Below are 9,804 nucleotides of genomic sequence, written 5' to 3' on the forward strand. Positions count from 1 at the left end.
GTAATAAAGACACAATTTTAAAAAGCATTTTAGTGGGAGAACTTTAAACTCTCCTATGTAGAAAAATGACTAGATTTATTATTTAATTTTATAAAATGTTAGATTATTAAAACATCACATTCCCTTTTCTTCAACATTTGTAAATTGTTGCAGTTGCTCTCATAGATATGATTCTTACATTTTTACTTCTTACCTGAAACATTCAGTTTAGAAGTAACAGCTTAGTTTACTGTGAGTACAGAAGTACTTTGGGCAAAGCAGATAACACCATATTTTTAAACTCTCAAACTGCTCCCACCTCCTAGTTTGCAGTAGTGTGGCATATGCCCTCAATCTCTCCTGGTAAGTTGATACAGCAGTTGATTTTTCATAGAGCCAAACCCCCACAAAAGTGGTCCAACTCCTCATTGCAGTTACAGAAAGTACTGTGAATGCAGGAAGGAACCAGAGAAATTCTTCAGCCAAATATTTCATGCAAACCATGCGGCATAATCTTGTCACTAAGCCTGCTTTGCACATACTTGCAAGCAACCATCATTCAAAAAAAAAAAAGTTAAGGAGAAGAACATAAATATGAACCAAGTGTGAAGAAACATTCTTTTGAAACATAATGGTACCATTAGAGATGCCACAGCCTCCTTAATAAATGAAGCTTCCTCCTTAATGAAATAAAGCTTACAAAATATTGCTAAGTGGTTCAATGTATTTCCATTTGAAATTATTTTGATGGAATATTAGAATACTAATGCAATTACAAATATTAGCAGCATATTCATGAAAGTTTTCCTGAGCTGGAAATATAAGCTAAAAATGGTAATGAGAAGAAAGAGGGAGACTTAATTTGGATTTAAAATCCTCAGTACTAAGTCACTGCTCATGTCAAGATTACTCACTGAATAGATTCTCTTAAATGACCAAAGTGGAACTTTTTGCTTTCATTTCTGTTAAGATAAAATCACTTCTGAGTGGACAAAATTGAGATAAATTACTCATGATAGGCAAAACAGGGTTCACTAATCCTTAAATGAAATTTCTGGGTGAACTGTAAAGTATTTTAGTTATTTAAGAGACAGGATTCTCTGTCAAACCAGAATATAATTTTTAAGATTTCATCAGAGAGCAGGACATCTCTCTGAGTCAGAATGACTCAAATGTGTGGTTACTGATAAAAACTGCTGAAAAGTGATTGCGATGAGGTACCCGTTGTTTGTAGCTGCTCGTGATCCACTTTGGATTTGCAATAGGTTTTAATTTTACTTTCTTCAACGGCAGAAATCATCACTACATTCTGCCTTGGCTTATTATCCTCAATTTGTGTGTCCCTTGATATCTCTGGATTCAAAGCTGTGTTTCTCAATATATTTGAAAGAGGCAGTGGGTGGTCACAGTAACAGGTAATTTCAGCTGATTGAAGAGCAATAAGGAGGATAAATGAATGATGTGAGGATTTCTGTAATGAGAGGGAGAGGTAGTTGAGGCTAAGAGAAATATTTTTGTTACAAAGACGAGTAAGAAGGATTCTGATATGTTACAGAGAAAGATGTAGGGTCACAAGTCCTGCCAGAAGCCTTCCTACAGGGTCACAACCTCCTTCAGGCATCCACCTGCTCCAGCGTGGGTTCCTCCACAGGCTGCCGGTGGATTTCTGCTCCACCATGGATCTCCATGGGCTGCAGGGACACAGCTGCCTCACCATGGTCTGCACCATGGGCTGCAGGGGAATGTCTGCTCTGGTGCCTGGAGCATGTCCTCCCCCTTCTTCTGCACTGACCTTGGTGTCTGCAGAGTTGTTGTTCTCACATATTTTCACTCCTCTCTCTGGCTGCGGTTGCCCAGGGTTTCCCCATTCCCTTCATGACCTGGAAAAACTTGAGAAGTGGGCCCATGAGAACCTCACGAAGTGCTGTACCTGGGTGGAGACAATCCCAAATCTGAGTACAGACTGTGAGAAGAAGTCATTGAGACAGCCCTGTGGAGAAGGTCTTGGGGGTTCTCACAGATGAAAAGCTGAACTTGAGCCAATGCTGTGCACTCGCAGCCAAGAGGCCAACCTGGGCTGCATCAAAAGTAGCGTGGACAGCAGGTTGAAGGAGATGTTTTTTCCCCTCTACTCCACTCTTATGAGACCCCACTTTCAATACTGCATCCAGGTCTGGGGTCCTCAACACATGAAAGACATGGACCTGTTAAAAGAGGTCCAGAGAAGGGCCACAAAGATGATCAGAGTGATGGAGAACCTCTCCTATGAAGACAGGCTGATAGAGGTGTCGTTATTTGGCCTGGAGAAGAGAAGGCTTCAGGGAGACCTTCCAGTACCTCAAGGGGCTTTTTAAAAAGGAGAGACAGGGACTTTTTATATGGGCAGATGGTGACAGGACAAGGGGCAATGGTTTTAAACTGCTAGAGAGCTGGTTTAGTATAGACGTTAGGAAGAAAAAGAGAGTAGTGAAGCATTGGAACAGGTTTTCCAGAGAAGTTATGGATGGCCCATGTCTGAAAGTGTTCAAGACCAGGTTGGATCGTTGCCAGGAGCAACCTGGTGTAATGAATGGCATCCCTGCCAGGGAAGGGCTTGGAACAAGATGATCCTTAAGGTCCCTTCCAATCCAAACCGTTCTGTGGTTCTGTGACTAACTCTGTTGTCCCAGGTGCACTACCACCATTGCTGATGGGCTCATCCTTTGCCAGCTGCAGGTCCATTTTGGAGCCAGCTGGCATTGACTCTGTTATACATGAGGGGAAGCTTTTAGCAGCTTCTTACAGAAGCCACCCATGTGGCCCCACTGCCTACAAAAACCTGGGCATACAAAAACAATACAGAAAATATCTTGGTAAACAGCATTCAGAGGAGTTGCCACAGGAATTGCTATTATTTGAAAGAAAACTTGAGGAGCATCCTAACATCACAAAAGGAACCCTGTAATAGGAAGAGGGGTGAAAAGATATGTTACCATCAAGATACAAGGGCTAGGAGGAAGACACTAAGTACATATGCTTATTCTGATTTTTCTTAGCACCTATAATGTCAGGAGCAGTGTGGACTGAGGGAGATGATTGATCTCCATATCAGGGGGATGGAGAGTAGAAGGAGATGATTGATCTCCATATCAGGGGGATGGAGAGTAGAAAATTAGAGCAGATGTAGAGGTGAAGGACTGAATTCATCCTCGCAGGGGCCTTTAGGTACAGTTTACGGGAATGATTTCCTACAGCAGTTTTAGAGGATCTAAATGGAGTATGTAGCTTAGAGAGGTCACAAACTAAAGGCCAAGCAGCCGTGACAGTCAGCTTTGAAGGTAAGCTTTGACATACTCTTCCGATTACTTTTTTACCCAGTAATGGAAACAAATAGGAAACCATGCAAGCAGACTGCTTATGGATGAGCCTGAGAATACACAGGCTACATCTGTATCACCTTCAGTAGAAACATCCATATTTCAGTTCAAGTTCACCAAGTGAGGTTGCTGGAGGAGTAATCCAGTGAAAATGCTCCATCTATCCTGTAGGCATTAGCTCATTTTCCCTGGCTGTCACTCACTGGCTTGCTCTTGTGCCACAGCTGGTCCTGCTAACTCCCATGCCTCATGCTCCTCTTCTGTGTCCAGACTTGCTACTCCAGCTACGAGGTAGCTGCCAGCCCATCACAGATGGAGTTGAGGCCACAGAGCTGCTGCCTTTGATGGAGCAGTGTTTTTGGAGGAGAGGTGCTGGTAGCTGCTGATGGTGGTGTTTAATCCTCTGAAGCTTGCTTAGCAAACTCTAAGGCAGCTGGCAGCTCCCCAGACAAGTCAGCTTTCCAGGGCTGGATTCTCCATCCATGTCCAAAAGCACCCAATTATCCCCAAACCCTACAGAAAGAGCAACAGGAACATATATCCTCTCCGTTTTCATCCTGGTGAGGAGCTCTCACATCTGGACTGTACCATTCCCCTGTGAAATTGCCTAATTCCTTTGATCTTCAGATCTGATGGCCCCATCTGCCATCCTCACTAGTCATGGAGCACAAAACTGGGACTGGGTTGGGTGTACTCAGAGCTGGGGGCTTGCAGAGTCCCTTTTTAAAATGCTTTTAAGATTTGAAGTCACTGTCTCCAATTGGCCTCATGGTTTTGGTTAGTGCTGGTTATCTGAATAACTGTCTGGAGCAGGCAATGGTTTTAAATTTATTTTTCGATGACTGTTTTCTGATTTAAATGGAGGTTGCTGAGTTTATACTTGTTTTCACCAGTTTGACTATGTTTTCCTGTATATCAAAAGCATGTGGAGGTGCAGATAGACCTTTTTATGTATCATATAAATCTATTTAAGTGAATAAATAAATAAACACTTCCAGAATGGAGTAAGAGTGAAAGATTGCATTGATGCTATTAGTTGTAGAAATATTTTGGAAGTACCACTATCAAATCGTCTGTGAAAATGCCACATAGGCATATGCACATACATAACCCACAGAGAGTATGTTTTCCTTGGGATAAATGTGTAAAATTCTGGCATCCATTTTCATTTAAGTATCTGACATACTCTTCAAATGCACTGTGCTTGGCAGATACTAGAGCATCTTCCACCAATTCTAAAAAGATTTAAATTGCACTTTATTTATATTTAGCCTTCTGGAAGCAAAGTAGGGAATAGTAAGATTATATGATGCTTAGATCCTATAGGCTTTTTTTTCTGGAAAAGACTGCTAAAAGAATAAGGCTAAATCAGTAGTACCCCAATCTGTTGTAGATAATCTAATTTATGTTGCTATGCATCATGTTAACGACTCTAAACCAATGTGCACATTATATTTTTTTTTCATTTGCAATTTGGGATTCTCAGAATAGGAGATGCAGAAACAAGTATAACCCATGTTTTCCATGAGAGATTCATGGAAACTGAAAAATAAGGTCTTTTAATATCTTTCATGATAACTGTTTTTCTTGGCTTAAGTGTAGGTTTTAAAAAATGGTGCTCATTGTTTTGCTTGTAGTTCTTTCATGCATGAACAATCATGCTGATGATGCATTTACTTGAAGTGAATTTTCCAATTGAAAAAGTGCTTGTGAGTAGTTTAAGTACTATGAATCACGAAAACCTCATCTAAGTCCCATAAAAGCACTGGCTGCAGAAAGCAGCCTTGGAAAGAAGACATATTGGGATTGTACTGCATGATTCAACTGAATGGAAGTATATTTGGTCACAACAGAAGAAGCTGAGGAACCTGACAGTTCTGTAAAAATGAAATTATAATCTGCTAGACAGACAGAAACTAACTGCTGCAGCCCCCTCTTATATGCCTCACTTGTTCCTCACAGCTTTGAAGCAGTGATTCTAAATGTGAGAACCTCAGCCCTTCAAACACAGGATTTTTGTGGGGCATATTTCATTCCTTATCTCTTTCTTAACTTGTTATCTCACTGTTGTCTTCCTTTCTCCCTAGTTTCCCTTGTGGTCTGACTTGTGGAAGTTCTGTTTTTCCTGGTATCACAGCCTGCAGCATTTGGACGACTAGTGTTTCTGATACAATATTTTCTGAGTATTAACAAATGAAATCTGTTTATTTCTTATATAATAACATTTTGACTGAAACTACTTTGAATCATAAGTATTTGTCAGGGAAACATTAGTGATTTTTCAGTTCTTTTGCAACTTTTATTTAAGGCTACTTTTGAAAGCAGATAAAACTCTTCAGTAAATCACAGTGTTTAAAAACTGTAGACTGTTTAATGATAACTTCAAAATATTCAGCTCTTGCCTTAGAATTTTTTTTTTTAATTTATGATGTAACTTAAGGTTACAAGTTCTTAACAGTATCTTAAATGTGCTGAGAGTTTAAAGAATTTAATGTAGCTTTCTGCATCTTGCATAGTGATGTATTGTCTCAAGTGAGCAACCCAAGTGTGACGATTTCCTTATGCTTGGAATTTCTGTCAGAATCCAAGGCCTTGGGGCCCAGACCTGGTCACAGACTGACGAGCTCTGTGGTGCTGCTATAAAGGCTGAGAGGGTTGCTGTGGTCACAACATCTTTTCTACTTGCAGCTACTTACGCAGATGCAGGTTGCTTGTTGCTGGAGCCTGGGATGGTAGACGGCTTCCATCTTGCCCTGGTGAAAGAAAATATTTTTGCCCACATGAAGCCATGTAAAACATTTACATTTTGATTGTTTTTCTGAGAAAATTTGGATACAGGTTAAGATGCTTAATATGATCTAGGGGAGTTTGCACAGGAAGTCTAGACAGCAGTGCTGGCAGGCTGACCAACTGATAACCAATGTCAGTTTGTGATTGGCGCTGCTTCTTGGGAATCCAGAACAAGAGTACCTGAAATGCACCTTTAGGGTAGAAGATACCTGAGAAAAATTGATGGTTTATCTCATGTTTTATTTTTTGCTGACATCATCAAGTGCACAAGCCTTACTTTGGAGATTAGCATTCTTGTGCTGTTCTTTGAAATAAAACACTTGGTGAAAATGAAATGTAATTAAGTAGCTCACGGCCTCTGATGAGTTATTAGAACAATAACTGTAAAACAAGAAGAATAAATAAATTGCCTTTTGATCTCTACAGCTTCCTAGCAACAAGGATGGTATCTTCCCCTTCCTGTCTAAAAAAGTTAAAAATGCCTTGAGGGAGGTATGGAAGGGAGGGAAGCTATATGAAACATGAATGCTTAATGCCCATTGAAGGGAGAAAAATCAGAAGGTGCAGTTTTGCCACAAAAGGTATGAAATAATCAATTCTCACTTCTAACTCAGCCTAACCTTCTTAAGGGTATGCCTCCCTTAAATAAAAGCTGTGCTTTAAGTCAAGAACATTTTCTTTGATTTACAGTTAAAGCAAACCAAACTTCCATCCAGGTCCCCACACACACACAGAGCTGAAGGAGTGATTGTGCACATCATTTGAAATATTGATCAAGCAGTTGAAAGTTATTTGGAGAGAGAGTAAAAAAAATGTTGATAAAGGCCTGTGTGCCTTGTTTAGCAAAATATACTCCTGCAGTGGGACACACAGATTGTACACCTGGATGACAAGCTCTCTTCCCATTCCAACAGAAAGCAAATTATCAATTTTGCATTTCTGTAATATTTTGTGTTCACGGTTTGCCTGGAAACCTTTAGTATTGCCACAGAACAATTCAACTGTATGAAACTGGTGCTTTCTTGAGAAACACCATTCTGCTCAATTTTATTATTGCTAGCCTTCTCTGGTTATTTGTACACCAGAAATTTTGAAGTCACTGCTAGGATTTCTTTTTAAAGGAGCATGGCTGAGGCAGCTGATGTTGTGCCCAGTGTGCCACACACACACCATTTTCCCCATGTGCTACTCTTGAAAATGAGTAGTTTAGGCCACTAAAAAAAGTCATCACCAAAGGTATTAGCAAAAGCAGGTTTTAATATAAATTTGCAAAGTGTGGCTTAACAGAGTTCAATGGCAAGGTTCACTCTCTTACTTCACTACATAAACCAAGCATACAAAGGAAAATCAGTTTAGAATCAGTTTAGAATGATTTACACTGAGGCTGAGGATGCAAAAGGGTAAGGGTGCAAAAGGATAAGGGAGACTCTTCTGTTAAGTCACAAAGTTCATAGAGGACCCCCTTGCTTTCTAAGCTCCTGAGAGATCCTAGATGTAGCCGAGTCCAATCTAAGTGCTGTATTTGATCAGTGATTTATGTTTAAAGGGTTTAGCAGCACTTAATCATTGACTAATATTTATAAAGTGATCCAATATGATTTACTACACTCACAACAGCTACTTAATTATAGACCGAGGATGGCAACATTCATACTACACATGTTAGAGGGCATTTGGATCAATTCACAGATGCATACACACAGATGCAGAGGTGTATATATGGGAAAAGGTACCTGTTAAAAATTCCCCTTGAGTTCAGTGAAATACTCCTGTTGAATGTATGAATGCACTTCTCAAAGGATGAGGGCTGAGCATCGGGAGAGTGGAGCATATCAGCCCATGCCCCATCAGCTTTTGGTGATGGTCCTTAACTATCCCAAACTTGAGAGTTTGTGGGCTCTGAGAGGCATCCCACTCAGACAGAGGTACTGGCACAGTCCACTGCAGTCCATCAGAGCTCAAAGGGCCTCACTTAGGTCCCCTGCTTATAGGGTCACAAAATGACTGACTTTAATCATTATGGCCATAATCCTGGCCATAACCCAAGTCGGTAACTACTGAAGTTTTTCAAAAGTCTGATAACAATGGTACCATTCCACTTGGGCTACAGTTCAGCTAAGTAATGTTCCAAGACTGTCAGGGGATAATTGATTATCCCTTGTTCTCCACCTTGGTCAGGAAGTGGATGTCCTGGGTATGAACAGTGCCGCTCCCAGCTTTGCAATTCAAGAGTTCCTGGTATGGACAAGGAGTGCTTCACTGCCCAACTCGTACAGTCAAGGGACGCTTCACTGCCCAGCTGGTATGGTCAAGGCTTAATGGGAATTGCTGAAGTCACAGGGCAGGTCCAAGGGGGCGTGAGGGTGTGGGAAATGCAACACCACAACCCACCCCATGACTTAAAGTCAATTTGTCTTGCTCCACAGAGTGGTCATGCGATCACCTCTTGCCTCAGGGTCTATAAACAGATTAATACCATATTCCAGTTGTAATTTAAAGGGAATTTTTGGTTGTTACATAATTATTTAGGTTTTATTAAACATGATTGAGTAGTATTACATATGTAAGGAGGACCTTGCAACCGTGCTACCCATCTAGCTATTTTCCACACTCTGTTCAATAACAAGCATAATATAACACAAATAAATAAAATTACGATGGGATTCAATTCAGAGCTCCTGTTGATGATGACAACCACCCAAACAAGGTATCCCAATGGTGATGTTCTCCATCCTCCTTCACTCTTTCTAGGACATTTCTTGTCTGTGTCATAATGAACAGTGCCTAGAGTTCAATGTCCATGGTTTTAGACATGTATGTTCTGGTTCTCGACTCAGGTCATCATTTTGTAGTATTTTCTTCACCAAGGTAAAATTCATGCCAGTGGGGGTAGGGGGTAAATCTTGATATGAGATGCAGTTAGTTTGAAACAATTGGTGGGTTGTGACAGGAGCTGAATGGTTAAAATTGCATCCCAATTTGGCAAAATTACAGACACAGATATTTGACCGATTGCTTGTCTCTACAGTGGTGTTATCTGTAAGTATAGAATCACAAAGAGTTCTCAAAGTACCCCAAATCCATTTCCAACATACACAATTTCAGGGTTTTGTCAGGATGTATTTCAAAATGACAAACATTTTGTTCAGCGTCAAACAAATGTCTTGGGCCTTGAGGGTATTACTTTCACAAATAAATCCCTGTTGTTTCTGAACAACACATGCACCAACATCAGCAGGTTTGTGTGCATTTTGTTGGCCCCACAGTCTATGTTCTATCAGATAGAGTATGGTTTCATGCTGATTTAATCCCATCACAATGATTGGCTTTATGGTGTATCCCAAAGTATTGTATTCCACATCATATCAAAATGATGTCTCTTTTAGGTCCATTTAAAGATGGAATTTGTTGGTTTTCCTTTTCATCTGTACTAACCCTTTCCTGCCTACAAAAGGAGATGTTATTGTGTAGTGCTACTGCTGATGTATTTAGCTCAGGCATAGCTACATTTAGAATTACGTATGTATCAACCCATAGACACCCCATTGTACAGAAATTCCACATTTTATGCTTAACAATAATGATATCAAATAATAGTTCTACATCATGTTTACCCAGAGGCAAAATGTGAGTATGGGTTGTGTAAAAGTAAAATTGAACCAGCAATCTGGTTCTGAGA

Source organism: Corvus cornix, chromosome 2 (genome assembly GCF_000738735.6).
Source record: "Corvus cornix cornix isolate S_Up_H32 chromosome 2, ASM73873v5, whole genome shotgun sequence".
Classification (NCBI taxonomy): domain Eukaryota; kingdom Metazoa; phylum Chordata; class Aves; order Passeriformes; family Corvidae; genus Corvus; species Corvus cornix.